The sequence below is a fragment of the Carcharodon carcharias genome, chromosome 10 (genome assembly GCF_017639515.1).
Source record: "Carcharodon carcharias isolate sCarCar2 chromosome 10, sCarCar2.pri, whole genome shotgun sequence".
NCBI classification, from domain to species: Eukaryota; Metazoa; Chordata; class Chondrichthyes; order Lamniformes; family Lamnidae; genus Carcharodon; species Carcharodon carcharias.
In genome coordinates, this window is record NC_054476.1 from 3660384 (window position 1) to 3685386 (window position 25003).

Below are 25003 nucleotides of genomic sequence, written 5' to 3' on the forward strand. Positions count from 1 at the left end.
ATATAAAAAGAAAATGAATGTTGATCAGATGAGTCAAGCTTAGGTCTAATTTTTACATGAATCTTAAATTCTGTACTTTTTTCCAATTTAGCTATCTTCCCTGCTAAAGAAGCCATTTGCTACTGAAACCCTAATTAATATTTGGAATCTGAATCAAATGAATATTTTTCTTCAGTAATACCATTCACATTGTTCTCACAGGAATTATTATCTAACAGAATTATTCTTGTTCCACATAAATGGACAAGCAATGATGATTGACAGTGATGGAATTCACACCATTGGCTCCTGAAGGAGAGAGCCCTAGGCTATAACATTATGGAAGTCAAATGGTTGTTTTGTTAGTTATCTAAATACTAATGCAGAAGTGGTAAAATGTGCGAATAAGATACAAACATACCGACGAATTAGGAGCAGGAGTTAGGCCACTTGACCCATCAAGCCTGCTCAGCCATTCAATAAGATCATGGTGGATCTCATTTTAATCGCTCATTCCTGCCTACCCCCCCGATAACCTTGCTTATCAAGAATCTATCTGCCTCTGGTTTAATGATTTTCAAGGACTCTGCTTCAACCATCCTTTGAGGAAGAGAATTCCAAACCCTCTGAGAGGATTTCTTTTCCCCCTCGGGCAGGATATTGAGTTTGGCGAGCGGGGGGCGGAACTCCCGACATCACCCGGCGTCATTTCAATTTTCAGGCTGGTGGGGGCTCAGTCGAATCAGCCGTGCACCCACCGACCTGTCAACAGCCTATTCAGGCCAATTAAAATCTAATTGAAGTAGTTAAAGGACCTGCTCGTTCAAGACCTGGCCGGCTTCAGAAAAAGCATCAAACCTCATCCCCACGGGCAGGATGAGGTTTCATGTAGGTTTTTAAAAATTTAATGAAAGTTTAATTAAAAGTGATGGACCTGTCCCAACTCATGTGGCAGCACTTAGCCTCAGGGAGATGAGTTCGCTCTTTTGCATACATGCGTGTAAGAAGGCACTCCCAGCTGAGGGAATCTCCCTCCCCCACCCGCACAGGGAGTGCACAGCATTTCCTGGTGGATGGCATGCTGGGTGGGCCTTAACTGGCCCGCCCACATAAAATGGCTGTGTGCCCCCAACTGACGGTGTCAATCGGGGACGCGACCACACACGCCCACTCATGAACTTGCCCCCCCTCCAACAGGGGGAGAATTCTTCCCCTCAACTCTGTCCTAAATGGGTGGGCCCTTATTTTGAAACAGTGACCCCGAGTTCTAGAACCTCCCAAAGAGGAAACATCCTATCCACATCCAGCCTGTAAAGTCCCTTCGGATCTCATATGTTTCAATCATATGGCCTCTTACTCTTCTAAACCCCAGCAGGCACAAGCCTAACCTGCCCAGCTTTTCCACATAAGACATAACCTCCCTGGTCTTGTATTCCATTCCCCTTGCAATAAATACTGACATTCTAGAAGCTTTGCTAATTACTTTTTGCACCTGCATTCTTATCTTTTGCAATTCATGCACTAGGACATCCAGAACCCTCTGCATCTCAGAGCTCTGTAATCTCTCACCATTTAGTTAATTTGCCTTTTTTATTCTTCCTGCCAAAATTGTCAACCTTACATTTTCTTACACTATGCTCTATTTGTCAGATCTTTGCCCATTCACCTAACCTGTCTATTTTCTTTTGTAGCTTCTTTATGTCCTCTTCACAACTTAGTTTCCAACCTACCTTTGTGTCATTAGCAAATTTAGCAACCATACCATCAGTCCCTTTGTCCAAATCGATTATATAAATTGTAAACAGTTGAGGCCCCAGCATTGATCCCTGTGCTGTGCCACTCATCACATCCTGCCAACCAGAAAAAGACACATTTATGCCTACTCTCTGCTTCCTGTTGGCTAGCCAAACTTCTGTCATGCCAATATGTTACCCCCAACACCATGAGCTTTTATTTTCCACAATAACCTTTGATGTGGCACCTTATCAAATGCTTTTTGGAAATCTATGTACAGTACATCCACCCTTTATCCACAGCAAACGTTACTTCTTCAATGAACTCCAATAACTTGGTTAAACATGTTTTCCCTTTTACAAAGCCATGTTGACTCTGCCTGATTATCTTGAATTTATCTAACTGCCCTATTATAATGTCTTTCGCAACAGCTTCTAAAATTTTCCCTATTACAGATATAAAGCTAACTGGCCTATAGTTTCCTGCTTTCTGTCCTCACCCCTCAAATGAACAGCAGGCAAGAGTTCAGCCCCTCAGTTGGGAGAACGTCCCGCCTCAGAGGAGTGCCGGCCAATCTGATTGGCTGGCAGCTCTCTCGTCCCTGCAGCGACACGAGCTGCAGTGGACAGGAGAGGAATTGCATGAGGACACCTGAAGCAAAGTCCGGACACCAGAGGCCTAGGTAAGTTTAAAAGGTCACAGGGCAGGGAGGGTAGGGAAGGCTGGTGGTGGGGGGGTGGTGATGTGCAAAGGGAGTGATCGGGGTCTTTGGTGAGAGGCTGGGTTGTGGGGCATGGATGTGTGGAGGCCACTAGACTTTAAAAGGTGGGTGTGGGCGTGGGGGGGGGGGTTGGTGGGTGGTGTGGGGATGGTACCCAAGTTCAGAAGCAGCTGGACATGGCCTTAAGTGGCCAATAACTGGCCACTTAAGCACCTCAATTGGGAGAAGGGAGGGCTTTCCATCCAAGGCCTTGCCCACTGCAGCATAAACTCGCTGCCTGTTTGGAGCTGGCAGGAGCCCAGTGGGAACCCTATTCCTTCAATTACACACTCCCTCCCGCCTAAAAACCCATCTGCGGGGAGCCCATAAAGTCCTGGCCTATAGCTGCTGGTCAGTCAGCAGCATCACCAGGACAGTGGCCATCAAGGGGTCCATCTGGAGGAGGGTGCATGAATGGCCTTGTGCCCTCATAATCAGGTAAGTCAGGTCTGGGGGTGCCGAGGTCAGTCAGGCAGGCACTGGCGAGGGTTGGGTGTCAGGGAAGTCAGCCAGCACCATTTCCTGGAGGACAGCCTTTGCCACTGTGGGTGTGTGGGGTGGTGGAGGGAGGTGGGCAGGGGAGGGTCACTCCATGAGTCAAAGGTTTCTCCTGGCAGTCTTGTCATCTGGCAAAGGCCCTTCCCCAAACACTGATTGTGGCAAAAGTATAATAATTTTCACAACATTTGTCTGGGATATTGTAAAGTAGGTTTCTGGGCGTAAGTATCGATGCTTTACCCTGGGTGATTTAATTACATTTGGAGTCAAATAAACTGCAAACTTGAAATCATCAAAAGAAGCGAGGTGCAGAAATGTGCTTGAGATGCTCATGAGTAAACATGGATGTTGGCTTAGCAAGTAAGGTGTGAAGGGAATTTGCATTTTTTTAGATAAATGAAGGGCCTGTTTGGATTTCAAAGGGATCTTAGCCTGTTTATAACTAGCCAGATAAGCAAGGCGACAGAGTGTGTTTATTTTTCTCAAAGGTTACTGGCAATATTGGCAATATTAGGAGAGAGATACAGTTCCAAAGATGTATTGAATTTACGTATTAAAGAGAGAAAAATATATAAAGGAAAATGAAAGGCTATGTGAGGAGAGAGCAATGTAGGATCTAACAGGAGTGTGTGAAACAGCCTTCAAGAAGCCTCCAGCCACTTGTGCATAACTCTGCTACGTAAAGTAGCTGAAGTTGGGGAAGCCATTTGGAATTCCACTGTCAAGTAGATACTGTATTAACTTGCTAGGTTTGTTTTAAAGCTAAAATCTATTTTGGACTGTTGCCTTAAAGGGAGTGTGTAACTGGGAGACAGGTTAATTAGGGATGTTAGGAGTTGTTACAGTATTAAATAATTGTAGTCTTATTTATGTGCTTAAAATCTTTTATTTTGTTAACAGATATTTTAATTTAATTTTTTAAGACCCCTAAAGGTTTTTGTGGACTCATTACTTCTGAAATCAGTGCATACACTTTCTCGTAATAAATATAAATTGCAAATCCATTGTGATAGCGCAACCAAGTTTCCCTTGTGGATATGACTCACCTGGCACTCACCTTCTGCCATGTCATAACACTGATAAACTGACAGTGGGGATGGGAAGAGACCATCCATCAATTGGCCACGTAAATAACGCAATTGGGTTCCAGATAGCAGAGGTATCTGTCACTTTTCTTGCCACTGGCAAGTGTCAAGGCACCCACCACTTTCCTGCACCATCTTTCTGGAATTCCAACCTCTCAGCCCATTCCCAAAAGGTAGGCTTATAAAATGCAGCCCCTGAACATTGGATGTCAAAAGACTTTCCATGTGTTTGTACTCTTGTGCTGTAAGCAGTAAGCTAGAAATCTTAGATTGAAAAAAAACTGTATGTTAAAATTATATGTAAACATACAAATTGTATCAAAGGTTACACCCTCCACTTGCCTGAATGGTCAGACTCTTGCTGGATTTTAAACCCAGAAGTGCTAGCAACCCTTAACTACCATTCTCGACTGCTTATTTCTCACGTACAAGCTGAGTCAATGGAAGCTCAAAATGGTGCAGGCCTCTTGGTGAGAAGGTTGGGCGAGGGACACAGTTTCACTGCCCATCACTGGTCCAATATCCACTAAAATCACCTCCATATATCCTGTGTTCGGTAGACTCTGGAATGCACATTTTAGTGGGTATCTACTCAATACCGATATTGTTCTACTAAATGCTGGATCATCATCACTTGTACTCTACCTGATTTTACTGCCACCTAATTTTACAATTTATATAACTGACCGTCAACCTGATTTTCAAACTGCCCGGCTTTACAGCTGCGTCCCCAACACACATCTGATACTGCACCTTACCCCGTTCTAAATCCCAGTGGTGGCAGAACTTTGCCCTCATCGGGCAGGCATGGCGAGCGGGTCCGCGAGTGTTTAGGAAGCCGACCGCCGCCTGCGACTGGACCCCGAACGGGATTTCACGCTGGCTGATCAATTAACAGGCAGCCAGCATGAAACACACACTGCAGCACTCATCGCTGCTGGGGTGGGGGTGGGGGGTGGTGCCGTGGGACGAGGGCGAACGCTGAAGTTTGAGCATGCGTGGGGGGGATGCGCGCAGTAAAAAGCTCCCTGAGGCACTCCCACCCGTGGATGAGGCTTCGCCAAAAATGCAAAGGCCGGCCTGGCCTTTCTGTCCACCTGCCAACTGAACGTTTGAACAGGCAATGAAAAGGTCTACTCAATGAATTGATTAAGGGCTTTAATAGGCCACATAACTGTCGGCGGGTGCGCTGCCGAATCGCGCGCACGCCCTCCGACCGGAATATCGTGCGAGTGTACGATGATGACAGGAAGCTCGTCTGGCGCCATCACACCTCATTTTACGCTTGTTCGGATCAGGCGCATACCCGCCTGATGAGAGAAACATTCTGCCCTTGGTTTTACACGGCACCTGATTACAAAGCCTGACCGACGTTACACCCAAACTATTTTACACCCTACCTGGGCCAAAACTTTTAGGATGGCGAGGTCCACCCCCCCGCCCCACCTCCAAGAGGTGGGGTTTTGAGGTCGTCGGGCGAGCCTGGGAGTGGCCGGGAAACGATCTGCCTGCGATCGGGCCCACAACTGCTATTTCACACTGGTCAGCTAATTAAGGCCCATCCAGCGCAAAACATGGCTCTGCACTGGCTGGAAGGGGGCAGGTCGGTTTAAAAACGGCCCAGGCAGCCCCTGGAAGGCTGTCACAGACGGACATGTGTTCAGTTCAATGACCTGCTGTGCTCAGGAAGGGGTGAGTACCGTGTTGGCACAGGTCAGTGTGCAGATCTGTTAAGCTGTGGCCATCTACCTGTGGACCTCAGGGGTGCTAGAGTCTGAGTGCCAACACTCAATGACGCCGGAGCTGGCCAAGGGGGTGAGCCCTCGCTGCTTGGACTGAGAGCCTTGTGGCTCGAGGGCCATGACTCGGATGTGCCCTGGGAGGTGTTCCTCAGCTGGGATTGGCCAGGCTGCAATGGTTCTGCAGGTAGAGAGTGGACAAATCACTGTTTCTCTATTCTTTCAGAAGGCAAGACATAATTAAGCAGAGAGGGCATGTACAGGCAGAGGGCAGCCCAACCTCCTGCTGCTCAAGAGGTGCGGGCATGATGCCCTACAGCTCGAGAGCCGGCACACTCCCCGTTCAGCTGGGTGTGGAAAGGCAGGGGGGCTAGACAAAGCTAAGAGTGCAGTGCACAGAGGTGAGAGTTTCAATTGTGCAACCATTTTAGTGCAGTGTCTTCATTGATGTGAGTCGCAAACCTGGGGTCCCCATTGATCATTGGAAGACGAAGGCACCATGATGCAGATCTCTATTGTCTCACCAGAGTATCCGACATGCACAGTGACAGTGTGATGACTTTAATGACATATCCCTCTTCTCCCTTTTAGGTTCAGCAACAGCCGTTCACTCTGTGGACCCCGAAGAGCCACCCCTGACACTGGAGGACCACCGAGCTTCAGTTGCACCTGCATCACAACCACTCTCTGAAGCAGGCACCAGCGCAGATACCAGCACCTCGGTGGGCATTAGTTTGATAGCTAGTGTCTCGCTGCACATTGGTGAGGGTAATTCACACTCACCTGAGGTGCAGGCGTAGGTAGAGAGTGCCTAGGGCATCGGCAGCCAGAGGACTGCTGGAGATGTTCAGTCAAAGGCTGACGATGAGCATCTGGAGTTATCCATTAGGCGGCAGATGCTAGATGTCCATCGAGATGTGTATGAGGATCTGGCGGAGATCCAGAGGGTACGGGTGCCATGGTCTCCATTATGAAGTAGTCCATATGGAGCATCAGCACTGTATTGATCCTCATGGCCGAGTACACTGCATCCTCCATTGAGAGAGTGGTGACTCTCATGGAGAGGCAGCTCCAGGAACGGAATCAGGGGTTCTGGGGTTGCACTCGGACCTGCAAGCCCTCACACAGGGAATGACCTCAGGTGGTCAGTGCCTGTGTGGGAGATGGATGAGGCACCCAGTATCCCAGCGAGGGGCCCATCCATCAGTGTGAACAGGAAGGTCCAGAGTGACCTTAAGTTGACACACGGGTTGCTTGTCATCTCTGCAGACTCCTCGCAGGGCGCTCTGGATGACAGCAGCAGTTCCTCCACTCTCTGCTGGTGACCGTCGCATCTGATGAGGCTGCGGTGACTGGGGAGATACCAGCCATGGCACTGGCTGCTCCCTCCCAGGCAGGACCAACACAGGCTCCACTGGCCAGAGGATGCCCACCAAGGTCATCAAGGCCAACAGGACAGCAGAGTCAGCAGCTGTCTGGTGCCAGTGAGGGGGCATCACCAAGGTGTAGCACTCCATAAGCTTATGTTAAATGTACCATGAGCATAAGCGAGACAGTTCACGGGTGATTTTATGTTAATTTATGTTTGCTTTATCTATACTGCTCTGGGGATGAAGACCAGAGAAGTTTATGTAAATCATTTGGAATTGATAAAATGAGATAAATTTTGTTTTTGTCATCATAGACTGAGTATGCTTCACCTTTTCATTTTATTGGTGCGGGGTACGCCAGTATGTAATGCTGGACAGAAATGATTCTGAACTTTATTACACAGGCACTGAGTGTTCTTTCTGTTCAAGTGAAAGGTTCCTTTCAGAGCTCCGGGATGGAGGCAGCAGCCCTGGCATATGGTTGAAGCTGATCTTTGGCAGCCTAACTGAAGGAGCGTTAGATCAAGGTGTCCCTGGTGTCCCTGCCTCCCAGCAGGTTACTGAGGTCTGGCTCCACGCCCTCAGTGTTCTCCTCATCATGCTCCTCTTCAGACTCACTACTGGACTCATCATCTGTGGACTCTGCAGCTGCATCAAGATCCTCTTCCTCCAGTGGGACCCCCTTGCCACTGCCAGATTGTGGAGAGCGCAGCATGCAACCACAGTCAGTGACACCTGCTCTGGGGGGTATTGGAGTGCTCCCCCTGAACGGTCCAGGCATCGGAAGCGCATCTTGAGAAAACCTATGGTTTTCTCTATCACAGCCCTTGTGGAGCCGTGGCTCCTGTTGTACCGCTGCTCGGCCTGTTCTTGGGTGGCAGAGAGATGTCATGAACCAACTTTTGAAGGGATAGCCCTTGTCACCCAGCAGCCATCCATCCAGCCGGGCTGGAGCACTGAAGAGCCCCGGCACCTGGGAGTGTCTGAGGATGTAGGTGTCGTGGGAGCTGCCTGGGTACCTTGCACAGACTTGTAGAATCAGCATCCTGTGGTCACACACTATCTGCACGTTCATGGAGTGGAAGCCCTTCCTGTTGATGAAGGCACCGGGCTCACCTGCTGGCGCCTTGATGGCCACATGTTCTCTGGTGTGGGAGAACCCAGCAATCGCTGCAAAGCCTCTGGCTTGCTCAGCCTGGCTGGCCTCGTCTGTACGGAAATGAATAAATATCATTACCCATCTGAACAGAGCTTCTGTCACCAGCTTGATGTAACTGTGGACTGCTGATTGGGAGACTCCACACAGATCCCCTACTGACCCCTGGAAAGAGCCAGAAGCATAGAAGTTGAGGGCCACTGTGACCTTCAGAGCCACTGGCATAGGGTGTCCACCCACACAGTCGGAGCTGATCTCAGGCCCAATCATAGGACAAATGGAGGTCACTGTCTCCCTGGAAAGGCAGAGCCTCCTTCGGCATTGCACCCCGGACATATTGAAGTAGCTGCATCGCTGCCTGTAAATCCTGGCACCTTCTGCAGCCCTTTCCATCTTGGACTACCTGCTGGCCTGTGCCCCTTGTGCCTACGCCTCTCCTCCCACAGCTTTCTCCCTGGTATGCTCCCTGTGGACACCTGGCCTCCTCTCCCTACTGTCCCTCTTGTCCTCCTCAGAGGAAGTGCCACCAGCAGAGAGCACGATCCCCATTACCAGGGCAATGGAAGTCTGATACCTGGAAGGGTCCACATGGCCAAAATCCTCTGGGGGCCTTGGAGATGCTAATGAGCCGGCAATGAAGCCTAGAAATGCTAAGAATGAAACTCAGGACAGAGGTGAAGCTATCAAGTTCAAATAAACAACCAGCAGCAAACTATCTCCTAAACTCCTCACTACTCACAATGGCAATGCTGCTGACCCTTTTTATCCCGCCCTTGGATGAGGTTTTATAAAAAGTGGGCTGCCCGCTGGACTGTTTTGCCCGTGCAATGAGCGTGAAATTGCATGGGCAACATAAAATCACAAACAATTGCTTTTTTAATGGTCTTAAATGGCCTTTTAATTGATGGTGGGCGCGGCTCCAACAGCCGCTGATTTGAAGGTTGTCCGGGGGTGTTTATGCCCGATTGGTTCAGGTGGGTGCCAGCCTGCAGAAGGTAAAATCCTGCCCAGTCTGTCAGAAACAATTGTTAATCGGGAAATTCGGAATCAAAATACCAATTGTACATGTGGCATTAAGGACACTTTAACCATTCACAGATTTGGTACTTTGTATTTTTGACAGAATTTATTCAGGATATGTTGATCAAAAATTTCATTATTTCCATGAATTGCCCATAGGGGATTTGGAAAGCCTGCTATATGAAAATAGAATAATAATTGGCCCAAGGTCACTCTTGAGATGCTGTGGGAATATTTACCCATTTATATCTATCCAGCTAGTTATATATAAAACCAACAATTGCCCTGACAACTGAAACAATTACCTGAGATACACAGTACATTTGAAACCAGGGTAATATCTGTTATAGTTTCTTCTGGCACATGTAAAGTAGCTGAAGCAAAGAACACTGCAGCTGTAGGCTGCATGTTACAGCTCCCCAGAGGCAGGTTAGCAGGAAGGGGTCCTTTAAAATTGGGCACCATGCCAAGGGCCCTGTGCCCGCTGCCTATCCATCTCCCCCAACCCCGCTGCAAATTTACCAGCCCGCTCAGCCATCCGAGAGCCAATTGACGTCCCAAAGTGGCCATTAATTGGAATGTAACTAGCAGCGGGTGCAGCCCAGTCCAAAGTAGTCCTGCCCAACAGCTTTCACTGTGTCGGCTAGTGGTGGGCAAGGAGGTTCTCCTTAACAGGCTCTGAGCGCAATTGCAAATTTGCGGCAAAAGTACTCTCAAAATGTGCAACTTCTAGTCTGCTTCAAACTTCCGCTAAAATTTAGTTATATAATTTCAAACATAAAATCAACAACGAAGCAGAATAATCAGGCAGCATCATAGAAACTAATAGGGCTGAATATTTCCCTTGTCAGGTGGGCGTCAGCCCGGCCTGAACAAGAGTAAAATAGTGCTTGATGACACCGGGCGAGTGCCCTGACCTCTTTGCGCACTCTTGCGATATTTCACTCGGTGGGCCCGTGAGAGAGGTGGCATTGCACCCACCAACAATTAAAAGGCCTATTAAGGCCCTTACTCGATTAATTAAATTGAATTTTTCTCTGCTTGTCCAACCATTCACCGAGCAGCCAAGTGGCCTTTGCATTTATTGTGAAGCCTCATTCACGGGTGGGGTGAGGTTTCGGACAGTGATTTAAGACAAACTTTTAAAACTCATTTTTTAACACGTCCCTGCTCATGGGACTTGTTCTGTTATTTTTCAACTCTTCATTTTTAAAGTTAAAAATCTTCAGCTCCCTGAGGCAGCTCTGAGCCTTCACGCTGTTATTTGGCCGGCTCGTGTGAAATCGCAGCCGGGGACCGAAATTGGGTGGCGGACCATTGCGCATCTGCTCCCGGGCCCCCCTGCCATGCCCGCCCGACGAGGGGAATCTCCCCCCCATCGACTTCAGCGGGACTGTAAAATCCCACCGGTATAAAATTCCGCCCTGTAACTGAATTGGAAAGTGTTTACTATCACTGTTGCCTTTTAATGCTGAGGTTGTTACACCTGTTTGGACATCGAAGAAGGCTTTAGTTAAAGCATACCAGAAAACCAGATTATAACTAATTGTTTAGGGTGTGAAGAAAATAGAATAAAAGATCTAACCTGCACAATTTGTAGCACCTGTGTAGTTTATTTATCGACCTATCACAATAAAAGCCTCACAAACCTTGATCTGCCTAACAGGTAAATCCAATCTTCATAGAACAATTGTTTTCTGGTACAGCTTGTCCCTGAATGTCTTATGTGAAGTTGGATGTTATTTTTAAAATATTTTTTGGGAGTACGGGTGTGTGTGTGTGTGTGTGTGCGTGTGTGTGTGTGTGTGTGTGTGCGTGTGTGTGTGCGTGTGCGTGTGCGTGTGCCTGTGTGCATGTGTGTGTACATGATTAATTAAGCTGGTGAGGACTTGGCTTTTCAGCTGCTGAGTTTCAAAGGGAGTTTAAGGGACTTTTATAACTTACAAAGATTTCATAGGTAAATAGGAGAGGGTTGTTAAATTTTATTTGACCCAAAAGTCGAGGCAATAGGAAGACATGAAAGCTTTTTATATTTTGGAAAAGTTGAGTTCAGTTAGGTGCTTAGAACAATTTTGGAAAAGTTGAGTTCAGTTAGGTGCTTAGAACAAATTTGGAAAAGTTGAGTTCAGTTAGGTGCTTAGAACAATTTTGGAAAAGTTGAGTTCAGTTATAGGTGCTTAGAACAATTTTGGAAAGGTTGAGTTCAGTTAGGTGCTTAGAACAATGGAATCTAGGATGAAAAGAAGAAAAATAATATTCAAGGAGACAGGTTTAGTTAGATTGAGGTGGTTGTGTGGGGGAGATGTCCTGAGACCAGCTCTAAGTTGAGAAAAGTTGTGATTTTGAAGCAACCATTCAGTTTCAAGCCAGAAAAGTGTCTGTTTTCAGAGACCAGCCTGTTTCTGAACTTCCTTTGGATTTCTCCAGCAGTGTGGAAGAGAGTGGGAAGTTATTTGATATACTTTATTAAAATAGCAGCAGTTTTTACCTTGGGTATTATTACTGGATTTTTATGGTTAAAAATCTATAAGGTATTGCTAAGTAGTTCACTTATGTATTCTGACCCAGTGGTTTTTTTTTGGGGTGGGGGAATGTTTTGTAAGACTGTTTCAACTGTGCAATTTTAATCTTGCATGTTTAAGTTTTCTTTCCTTGTGTTAATAAATCTTTTAATTTTAAAATCCTAGAAGTGTTGCTGGGATTCTGTTGATCAGTGGTTTTCCCCTCATTTTCAAAATAGAAAAAATGGTTATGATCAGACAAGTTTCCCTTTGGGATTTCTCTTGCTCAGCGAATAACATCAGCTGCGGTCATAACCCTTATTGATATTATGTATTGTGCATGAATTATAGGTAGGAGAATTTGAAAACATCACTCCTTTCTGTTTGCCATGCCTCAATAATTCCTTTTGAATATTACACGGGCTGTAGCAACACAAATTCAGGACAATGAAGAACGTCATAATTGTATTTTCTTTGGAAAGATGATAAACTGCTCCAATCACATGCAACGTAGGAGTGGGCAATAAAAATGGTGGCCTAGTCAGTGATGCAAATGGCCTGTGAAAGAATAAAAAAAATACATTTACTGCATTCTCACCGAAGAGCATGTTAGTTGAAATGAACGCAAGAAAATCCTAATACAATAAAGATAATCTCTGGGAAAATAAATACACAGAGCTTGGGAAGGCCTGAAAATGATCTGGGGGGAGTTGTTGCCCATTTCAATTCTCGCTTTGTTGTCTCTCTCAGGATCATTCTAATCATCATTGACTGAAACCTGAACATTTTTCTTCCAAATATCGTCTTTTAAAAAAGACAGCACACATTAATTATTATTCAAATTATAGACAATGATCAGCAATTGACTAGGCATTTTTTGTAAGCGTGTGTGAGAACTCACACATCATTTTCTCCATTTACTGTTCTTCAAAAATCTTTCGTATGAGCTAGCTAAAATATTGAGCTGTTCAGCAAACCAGTCAGTACACATTGTCAAAATCTGCATTATCCTTTGATATTCTCCAGCTTATATTTGCCAGCTGTAGAGGTTCTTATTTCCCGATGTGCCGAAAGTCCCTCTGAAAAGCATTAACCTCAGCTTCAAAAGACCAGTTTACATAAGAACTCAGCAGAGTAGCTTATGTAACCCAGTGGAGGAACAAGGGCAATCATAATAACTTTTGCTGTTGTTGCCTTTGCTGCACCTTTGACCTGGCGCCAAACAAAAGCAGAGAATGCCAGAAGCACTTAGAGAATCACGCAGCATCTGGAGGCTTTGACCCTTTGACAAGCAGTGCGATCACCCTTAAAACTCAGGATGATGCACAGTTGAAGGGTTCAAGTGAAAAATAGGATGAAAAACTTTAGAAGCATGCTTGCCAATAAATGTGTCATGTAAATTTAATTGATGGTCCAAAATCACTAGTAACCAGTCATTTAAATGCCCACTTTTGTGTGCTACCCTGGCTTCTAATGTCCCAATATAGTTCACTATTCAGGTGCAGAGAATGCATCCAGTATTTCAACTCTGAAACAATAACCTTCTATTAATATTGATGTATATTCAGTATGGGAAATCTAGATAAAAAATACACAAACCTTTAATACTCAAAAGTCAATTTCAATTTCAATTTTCTATCCATTCCAAAATCTAATTCCCTTTATGCTCAAAGTTATTGTGTCCAAGATGGTACAAAATTTGAGTTAGACTGACAATTCTCTGACAGTTAAAGCAGTAATGTGAAGACTACTGCTGTCTGTCAAAGTTATGGGAATGAAGCAGACACTGCCCCATGTGCAACAATGACTGACAGGAGGTTCCCACTACGAAGCATTCTGACTATAAGGTGAGTTGACCTGTGTTTTTATTTAAAGATAATGTTTGGGAGAAAAATGTGCACATTTTAGACAAAGACAATTAGAATGATCCTGAGAGAGACGGCAACAAAGTGAAAACTGGAAACAGGCAACAATTGCTCTCAAATCATTTTCAGGCTTTCCTGAACTCTGTGTATTTATTTTTCTGTATATTGTCTTTATTTTATTACGCTTTGCTTGCATTTAGTTCAGTTAGCATGCTGTTGAGTCAGAGGGGTTGCACCTGAAACGGAACACAGCCAACGACCTTGTGGGGAGATTTGCTAGTGCTGTTGCCGGGGGAGGTGGGGAGGTTGGAGAGGGGGCTGAGGCTGAAGGGGTGTTTAATTAATTTAGTAAGGGGATGGGATACAGAGTGGAGGTAGGGCAGGGGGTGATGCACAGCCAAATAGAGAAGAAAAACCAAGTCAATCTGGAAGACAGAGCAAATATAGACCTGTTAAGGCACAAGGGAATAATGCAAGGCTGCATTGAATTTATTTTAACACAAGGAGACTTACAAGTGAGGCAAATGAATTGAGGGCATTGATTAACAATGGGAATATGATATTGTTGTTATCACAGAGACATGGTTGAGAGAAGGGCAGGACAGGCAACTCAGTATTCCAGGCTATAGAATCTTCAGGTATAAAAGAGGAGGTGGCATTACACTATTGATCAAGGAGTCAATTACTGCAGTAAGGAGGCTTGGTATCTTGGAGGGTTTCTCAAATGAGGCCATATGGGTAGAACCTAGAAACAAAAAGGGGGAAATCACTTTGCCAGGCCTCCAAACAGTCAGGGGAAGATAGAGGAGCAGATATGTAGGCAAATCTCAGAGAAGTATAAAAATAATAGGGTAATAATCATAGGGAATTTCAACTTCCCCAATGTTAACTGGGATAGTTTTAGTGTGAAAGGCTTAGAGGTGGCAATATTATTAAAGTGCATCCAGGAGAGCTTTTTGAGCCAGCATGTGGAAAGTCCAACAAGAACATGGGCGGTACTGGACCTAATCTTAGGGCATGAAGCCAGGCAAATGGCTGAAGTATCAATGGGGGAGCATTTCGGGGATAGTGACATCAACTCTGTAAGATTTAAGATAGTTATAGAAGCAGGAAAAAAATGGACTGGAAATAAAGTTTCTGATAAGGCAGGATCTGGCCAAAATGCACTGGGAGCAACTATTTGTAGCTAAGTCTACATCAGACCAATGGGAGTCATTCATAAAGGAAATAGTGAGAGTTCAGGGCCAATATGTTCCCGAAAAGATGAAGGGTAGGACCAACAAGTCCAGGGATCCCTGGATGTCAAGTAATATAGAGGATTGGATAAGGGAAAGAAAGAAAGAGGCTTATGGCAGATACAGGGGGCTGAAAACAATGGAATCTGTAAAGGAGTATTGAAAGTGTAGGGGGGAACTTAAAAAAGTATTTAGGAAAGCAAAGAGGGGGCATGTAAAAACACTGGCAGGCACGATAAAGGAAAATCCCAAGGCATTTTATAAGTATATTAAGGGCAAGAGGATAACCAGGGAAAGAATAGGGCCCATTAGGGACCAAAGTGGCAAAATGAGCTGGAGGATGTAGGTGAGGTTTTAAATTATTACTTTTCACTGCGTTCACTGTGGAGAAGAACAATGTAGGTATAGAAATCAGGGAGGGCAGTGTGATACACTTGAACAAATTAGTTTGAAAAGGAGAAAGTATTAACGGTTTTAGTAGGCTTAAAAGTAGATAAATCCCTAGGCCCCGATGAGATGTATCCCAGGCTGCTGTGTGAGGCAACAGAAGAGATTGCAGGGGCTCTGACACTAACTTTCAAATCCTTTCTGGCCACAGGAGAAGTGCTAGAGGACTGAAGGACAGCAAATGTGGTAACATTATTCAAGAAGGGTATTAGGGATTGTTATGACTGACACAGTTGGTAAAGTGGAGTTAGTTAAAAACCCCAGAGGGAAACTTTAAACAACTGTTATAACCTATAACTTTAAACGTTATGTTTTAGATGCGACACCATATTCAGGAATCAGACTATCAGTTCTTGAGGTTTTACACTAAACTAATCGAAACATTTTATTAATTTACACAGGTTAAAAATATATATATACACAAGGCTACAAATTATTACTATCATAACTTTTATAAAATTCCCAAACTAATCTCCATTAAGGCAACAACAACTCGTATACTTAAACAGACACCAGGCAAAGCATTTTCACCTTACAAATTCAAAATGAAGTTCTTTTCACTTTGGTTCCTGTGGAGCCAGTTGGAGGCTTATGGCTGTCTTTTGATCTCACATTGCCTCTGCCCTGCACATCCAAAATGGTTGTCTTGTTATATCTCCCACTCCCATTGAATATTAATTCTCACTGTATCAACAACCTCTCTAACAATAAAACCCCTTTCATAGTACCAACTTTATTAATAATATAAACATATTGCTTGGAAGCTGCTAGATAGGCGTCAGTTTTCACCCCCATCATGAATGTTCTATTCAAAAAATGCAAATGCACGCTATCTCTCAGTTTACATTTCAAAACTAGTACATATCAAAGCCACCCAGACTAACTGGCTTTAATCCAATTAAGATATGCCTGCAGACTAAACCTCTACTTTAAAAGAAAAACATTTTCCAAAATATTATATACATTAATTGCTCCATGACAGGGATAAACCAGTTAATTACAGGCCAGTAAGTCTAACATTAGTGGTAAGGAAACTATTGGAAAAAATTCTGAGGGACAGGGTTAATGTCCACTTGGAGAGGCAGGAATTAATCAGGGATAGTCAGTGTGACTTTGTCAGGGGGAGATCATGTCTAACAGATTTGATTGAATTACTCGAGGAGGTGCCTAGTTGCGTAGATGAGGGTTGTGCAGTTGAATCTACATGGACTTCATTAAGGCTTTTGACAAGGTCCCACATGGGAGAATGGGCAAGAAAGTAAGATCCCATTGGACCTAGGGCACCTTGGCAAATTAGATCCAAAATTGGCTTTGTGGCAGGAGGCACAGGGTGATAGTCACAGGTTGCTTTTGCGATTAGAAGCCTGTGACCAGTGGTGTACCGCAAAGATCGGATGTTTGTAGTGTACATGAATGATTTAGATGTGGATATAGGAGGCTGATCAGTAAGTTCGCAGATGGTACGAAAGTTGTTAATGTTGTAAATAGTGAGAAGGAAAGCCTTAGATTACAGGATGATATGGATGGGCTGGTAAGACGGGGAGAGCAGTGGCAAATGGAATTTAACCCTCAGAAGCATGAGGTGATGCATTTTGGGAGAACTAACATGGCAAGGGAATACATAATGAATAGTAGGATGCTAGGAAGCACAAGGATCAGAGGGACCTTGGTGTATATGTCCATAGATCCCTGAAGGCAGCAGCACAGGTAGATAATGTTGTTAAGAAGACTAATGGGACACTTGCCTTTGTTAGCCAAGGCATACAGTATAAGAGCAGGGAGGTTATGTTGGAACAAAAACAAAAATAGCTGGAAAAATTCAGCAGGTCTGACAGCATCTGAGAAGAGGAACACAGTTAACGTTCCGAGGTCCATATGACTCTTCAACAGAACTAAGGTAAAATAGAAATGAGATGAAATATAAGCTGGTTGAAGGGGGTGGGACAGGTAGAGCTGACTAGAGGGCCAGTGATAGGTGGAGGCAAAGAAGAGATTGCCAAAGGTGTCATAGACAAAAGGACAAAGGGATGTTGACGGTGGTGATGTTAATTATAGAATGTGCTAATGGTGACATTAAGAGTAGAAAGAAGGACGAGCAAGTGGCAGAAAGCCCTAGTGGGGGTGGGGTTGGGGGAAGGGATCGAAATGGGCTAAAAGGTGGAGATAAAACAATGGATGGAAATATATTTAAAAATAATAGAAATAGGTAGGAAAAGAAAAATATATATAAAAAACATATAAATTATTGGGAAAAGGGGATTGGAAAGGAGGTGGGGATGGAGGAGAGAGTTCATGATCTGAAGGTGTTGAACTCAATGTTAAGTCCAGAAGGCTGTGGAGTGCCTAGTTGGAAGATGAGGTGCTGTTCCTCCAGTTTGCGTTGAGCTTCACTGGAACATTGCAGCAAGCCAAGGATGGACATGTGAGCAAGAGAGCAGGGTGGAGTGTTGAAATGACAAGCGACAGGGAGGTCTGGGTCATGCCTGTGGACAGACCGAAGGTGTTCTGCAAAGCAGTCACCCAGTCTGCGTTTGGTTTCTCCGATGTAGAGGAAACCGCATTGGGAGCAACGAATGTAGTAGACTAAATTGAGGGAAGTGCAAGTGAAATGCTGCTTCACTTGAAAGGAGTATTTGGGCCCTTGGACGGTGAGGAGGGAGGAAGTAAAGGAGCAGGTGTTGCACCTCCTGCGGTTGTATAGGAAGGTGCCGTGGGAAGGGGTTGAGTTGTAGGGCATGATGGAGGGGTGGAGCAGGGTGTCCCAGAGGGCACAGTCCCTACAGAATGCTGACAGAGGTGGTGAAGGGAAGATGTGTTTGGTAGTGGCATCATGCTGGAGTTGGCGGAAATGGCGGAGGATGATCCTTTGAATGCAGAGGCTGGTGGGGTGATAAGTGAGGACAAGGGGGACCCTATCATGTTTCTGGGAGGGAGTGGAAGATGTGAGAGCGGATGTGCGGGAGATGGACCGGACACGGATGAGGGCCCTGTCAACAATCATGGGTGGAAAACCTCGGTTAAGGAAGAAGGAGAACATGTCAGAGGAACTGTTTTTGAAGGTAGCATCATCAGAACAGATGCGATGGAGGTGAAGGAACTGAGAGAATGGGATGGAGTCCTTACAGGAAGCTATATAAAATGTTAGTTAGGTCACAGCTGGAGTACTATGTGCAGTTCTGGTCACCACACTATAGGAAGGATGTGATTGCACTGGAGAGGGTGCAGAGGAGATTCACCAGGATGTGGCCTGGTCTGGAGCATTTCAGCTACGAAGGGAGACTGGATAGGCTGGGGTTGTTTTCCTTAGAACAGAGAAGGATAAGGGGGGACTTGATAGAGGTATACAACATTGTGAGGGGCATAGATAGTGTAGATAGGAAGAAACTTTTCCCCTTAGCGGATGTGTCAATAACCAGGGGACATCGATTTAAGGTAAGGGGCAGGATGTTTAGAGGGGATTTGAGGAAATTTATTTTCACTCAGGGAGCGATTGGAATCTGGAACACACTGCCTGAGGGGGTGGGAGAGGCAGAAACCCTCAAAACCCTATGAGAATACATTAAAAGTGTTTGCAATGGTCATTTCATTTAAGGTTTAATGCAACATTTATAATATTGTTTGCTTTTCCTCTATGACTTAATTTGCTCATTTTTGATATCTTCATATTCCTCTCTCTCATCATTTCTGTCTCTCTTGAGTCCAAAATTTCTCTTGGAGTATATGGGAGTACGTATAGAATCAATTTTCACCCTGTCTGCCCAGTAGAAACCAAGTGGAGGAGTAGTGAAAATAGCCATGGGTGGCTTAATCCCTGTGGTCAGCTGTATCCCAATGGCTGTAATTTTAACCTGTTCTTTTGAGCATGCAAGACTGACACCTGACAGAAGGCAGTGGGGTCCTTATTTAAATATATAGATTGAGTTCCAATGACATCATTGGACCAACTACGATTTTCACCTGTGTTTCATGTAAGGAAACCATCATCACTTCTCACCAGATCAGCCTGATGGTAAAAGTAACCAAGCCCAGAAAGGAAAATTACTTGCTTTTTAGGGTTTACTGTGATTCAAGAAGATCAGGACTATTCCTCCAGGTCTTATGAGGAAACATTAGGTTCTCCCCTCCCCTGATGGTGATGCTTTCCTGACTACCTCCCAACTACTTGTCTGTGCCTGGGATCCATTTCTAGGGTTCCCTGCAATGGCCTCCTGCTGCCCACCTCCTGAAGGTTCAGATTGGAGACTGATGGGGCCGATGCAGATGATTCTCAGAGGTTGAAACCTTCAGGGTCTCACTGCTCAGTGGTTTGCAGTCTGTCTCAGCTGCCCCCTTCCCCGCAGCCAGGGATAATCTGCAATGCTATGGTACTGAGGTTGCAGCACGCATGAGTCCACTTGTACAACTAGAATGGGAATCAGATCCAGTTGGTTTTGGCAAGGCCAGCTAACCAATCATTTACAACGTGAGCCTTTTCAGTGGCTGACAGTATACGATACATGAAGGGATCAAGGACTCTGGTGACCAAACCGAACGCTGTGTAAACTCTCGATGGGACATGGAAATTGACGTGGGAGAAGATGATATGCTTTAATAGATGTGACAGGGGAAGACTAATAATAGTGTCAAGCACTGATCTGTTCAGTGGATGTAATATGCCACAATTTGCAACCTATCAATATGCCCCATATTTATTGCTGACCAATGCCAAGCCACTGAGTAAGCTGCACCTCTTTTCCTACATCTCCTGCAAGGTTAACAGCCAAAGTACAATGGATACCTGAGGACCTTACATCTTTCCAGGGCTTTAGCTGGGACATGGTGTTGCCAGCAGTGAACACATCCCCTTTGGAAAATGGATCAATAATTCTTTTTCACTTGTTTTCATTTCATTCATGTGTTGTGGGCTTTGCTGACATGGCCAGCATTTATTTGCCCATCTATCACACCCATGCTATTCTGCAGCAGGAGCATAGTGTAGGCCAGGCAATGACCTTATGGTGTCTGGCAGCAGAGGTTGCTTCTGTTGAAAGTTTGGGACCACGAGGCATTTGGACCTCAGAAGAAGATTTGACACAGGTAGGGAAATAAATGGGCTTCTGGAGATGAGGGGCACCCTCAGAGGGATGGAAGGTGCAGCAGTTTTGGAATCGAACGGGCAATTGAAGCAGCCAATAAGGGTTCAGAACTTGGAGAAGAAAGAGTTCTGACAGGTGACATAATCAAAAATTATTAACACCTCTTTCTGTATGAAATACATGGAGCTTATAATGTGTAAGCAGCAACTTTAAAATGGACCTCAATGTATATGGGTAAAGATGAGCATTTTTTGTGTGATTTAATTAATTATCTAATTTTAAAGATTAGGCAGAATTTTATCCTGATCGGGTGGGCGCATGCCTGACTCGATCCAACATGAAACCGCGTGAGATGTTGTCAGGCGCGTGTCCCATCGTCACCCCGCACTCGCGCAACATGTCGGTCGGCGGGCACATGCAGAATTCGGAAGTGGGATGGGCGACAATTAAGGGGCCAAGTAAGCTTATGAACACTGCAACTGTCTTTAATTCCACGTTACTTGTCCAACCTTACAATTGGCGGATGGGCAAATCGGCCAGACAGCCTTTACATTTTTCATGAAACCTCATCCTAGGGCAGGGTGAGGTGTCCGTGAGGAAATAAAATAAAAATAAAAGTTGGTGGGTGACATTTCCATCCTGTACATGTTCCAGTGCCTGACTGGGATGCTTGGACATTATTTTTTTCTGCTTTTCAAAACTTAATTTTTGATTTTCTGGGTCTTCAGCTCCCTGAGGCAGCTCTCTGCCTTCATAAGAAAGAGGAACAGGAGTAGGCCATTCGGCCCCTCGAGCCTGCTCTGCCATTCAACAAGATCATGGCTGATCTTCAAGTGTTTCAGTTTCCACATTCCCATCTACCCCCGATAACCTTTGGTTTCCTTGCCTAACGAGAATCCATCTCCCTCTGCCCTAAAAAAAACATTCATTGACCCCCAAATCCGCCACCTTCTGAGGCAGAGAGTTCCAAAGCAGCACAACCCTCTAAGAGAAGCTTTAGGGAGCTCTCTGTCAGTGCTGGCCCGCGCCCGCGTTGACATCAGCGTCTGCCCTCTTCCCGTCCCCAACCCGGCAGCGCTGAGCTTTTCAGCGCACGCCTCATGCAGGCTGTTAATTGGCCACCCAGCGTGATATTGGGGTCGAGGGCCGATCACAGTCGGTGGTCTGCTCTCCGGCCAATCCCGAACCCCAACGCGCCCACCCGCTGACCTAGTTTTTCTGCCTATGGGCTTTTGAAGTGGTGGGGTCTGTACCAGCTGTGTGCAAAGACCCACCAGCAGCATGGCATCTTCAATAATCCGATATCTTCAGGAGTGGAGGGTAGGGTGTAAATTGCAACAGAACATTTGAGGTAAAGAAAGTATGATTCCTTCCTGAGTACATTGTAATTAACCTTGTCATCAAAACATGTAGTTCTGTTCAAAAGAATTAAAAAAAACCTAGTCCCAATTTTTTCCATAAATTGCTAATATTAGAAATTACTCAAACTCGACCATCCTTAAGCAATAAATTTGCTGTAAGGAATGATACTTCAATCCCTTTCTGGCCCATTAGAAGTGGTTCACAGATAATTCAGGTGCTATAATCACCAGAACTGCAGTACCAGGAAAGATAAGTAACAGAGTTTGCAACCTCCTGCGCATAAAATTATGGAGGAAACATATCCCCCCATTGAAGATAGATTGTGACATGCAATGGAACAATGGGTTTCCCCCAAAAAACCATCGCTGAGGGTTATCTATGATCCTTGCAGTTACACTATTCTCTCATAATTACACAGTTTTTCACTGCCTTCCAAAAGTCCATTATTTAGATAATATACTGCACTAATCAACAATACAATATATATAATGTATATACAATATATATAAGATAATATACTGTATTGATCAACAGTATAATATATTTAAGATATATACAATATTTATAAGATAATATACGGTGCTAATTGACAATATAAGATATATAAGATGCCTGGGTATGTCCACAGCACAGTGTTATACAGTCAGGAGGGAATTGCCCTGGGTTTCCTCAACATCGGCTTCGGACACCACAAGGCCTCATGGCATCAGGTCAAACATGGGCAAGGAAACCTCCTGTTGATTACCGCGTACTGCTCTCCCTCAGCTGATGAATCAATGCCTCCTCCATGTTGAACATCACTTGGAGGAAGCCCTGAGGGTGGCAAGGGTGCAGAATATTCTCTGGGTGGGGGACTTCAACATCCGATTGTGAATGGAATAGCCATACGTTTTAGGATTTTGTAAAATGCTTTTGAATCATTTTGGATAGAGGGCTTTTTATATATATATATATATATATATATTATACACACACATATAGAAAAAAATATATATGCATGTAGAAATAAATCATTTTTAAATAAAACTTTAGATAATAGACTAACTGTGTTTAAAAATAATTAGAAGTCAGAAGTTAGAAATCTGAACGAAAAACAGAAAAGGCTGCAAGGTACACACTGCTCAGCCAACATGTGTGAAGATAAAAGACAGCAAAATCTTTCAGGTTGAAACCTTTGTCCAAACTCTAACAAAACCTGTTCAGATTTGCTTATTTGTTCTTGGCATACAAGCGTCACTGGCTGGGCCAGCATTTATTGCCCATCCCTAGTTGCCCTTGAGAAGGTGGTGGTGAGCTGCCTTCTTGAACCGCTGCAGTCCATGTGGTGTAGGTGCTGTTAGGGAGAGAGTTCCAGGAGTTTGACACAAATGAGGAAGGGTAATATATTTGCAAGTCACAATGGAGTGCGACTAGGAGAGGAATACACGGGCAGTGATGTTCCCAAACATATGCTCTTCTAGGTAGTAGAGGTTATAGATTTGGAAGGTGCTGTCAGAAGAGTCTTGGAAAGTTGCTGCAGTGCATCATGTACATGGTATACACTGCTACCACTGTGCGTCAGTGACAAAGGTGCTGACTGTTTAAGGTGCTGGATGGGGTGTTGATCAACTTTGTCCTGGATGGTGTCGAGCTTCTTCAGTGTTGTTGCAGCTGCACTAATCTGGGAAAGTGTAGAGAATTCCATCACGCTCCTGACTTGTTACTCGCTGCAGGGACTGCCTGTGCCCTTTAATTCCCTTGTTACATTTAATCATCTGCTGAACTATTTTATTCTTGCTTGTATTACACGCTGGATAAAAGCAGTTGAGAGATGGCTTGATGGGAAACTGCGGTTTGGGTCTCCACTGACTAAATGGTGGTGTAAAAGTGGTCAGCTGGGGAAAGAGCAAACTCCAACAAAGTGTGAAAACAGACAGCTTGCTGTGTGGGACCTCCCAGAGGCTCGGATGCAGCTGTTTAATGACAAATGGATTCGGGTGCTGAAGCTACCATTTGGCCAGGCACTGTAGCATTCGAATGTTTATGTGCCACACTGAGGGTGATTATGTGAGCATCACCCTTTTATCTAGAGCATAATGGTCAATGCTGCTGCACTTTAAAATTGCTTTTCAGAAGTCATCTTGCGTCAAGACTTACTTATACTGAATAAAATATAACTACTGTCACCAATAAGGTTTATCACTTCAAATCATTTCAGAGTTTGGAAAAGGGGGATAAAGAGTTAACTGATTCCCTGTAACCCAAATCCCAACATCCAGCCATCATATTTAAATGGATGATTCTGTTCAGTTTCTGGCCATTGGTAACCCCCAGGATATCGATGGAGGGGGATTCAGTGATGATACCCTTGCTTGTTAAGGTAAGATGATAGATTCTCTTATGTTGAAGATGTTCATTGCCTGGCACTTTTGTGTCATGAATGTTGCTTCAGATGAAGGATCATACACAAAATAATAAAAATTCATAGGGAATTCAGAAGAAAACTATTTTCTCAAAGAAGTGGGTAGGATGTGGAACGTCCTATCACAAGAGGTCGTTGAGGTGATTGAGCTCGGTGCATTTAAGGGGAAACTGGATAAGCGCATGAGCGAGGAAGGAATAGAAGGATATGTTGATGACATTAGATGACGAGGAATGGGAGGAGACATAGGGCAGCAATTTTTGTTTGGCGGGTGCCCGCGATTGGCTGGCTCAGGAGCGGCGAGGAACGCACCCCCGACTGTGATTGTCCTCCAGCCGAGATTTCACACTGGCTGGCCAGTTAACAGCCAGCCAGCGTGAAAGGCGTGTTCAAAGGCTCAACGCTGACAGGGTGGGGAAGGGAGGAGGGCGAATGCTGAAGTCAGCGTGGGTGCTGGGGAACGCTGACTGAAAGGCCCCTGGAGGCAGAGAGCTACCTCAGGGAGCTGAAGAATTTAAATGCCAAAAATAAAGATTGTAAAAACCGCGAAAAAATGCCCACGCATCGGAATCAGTTACCGGAACATATACTAGATGAAAATTCTGCGCAAACATTTTAATTTTTTAAAATTAATATTGGAAACCTCATCCTGCCCTTGGATGAGTTTTGTTCAAAAATGCAAAGGCCACCTGGCCGATTCACCCACCCGCCAACCGTAACGTTGGACGAGCAATGAGGAATCCACCGTTGGTTAATATGGTGATAGCCTTAACAGG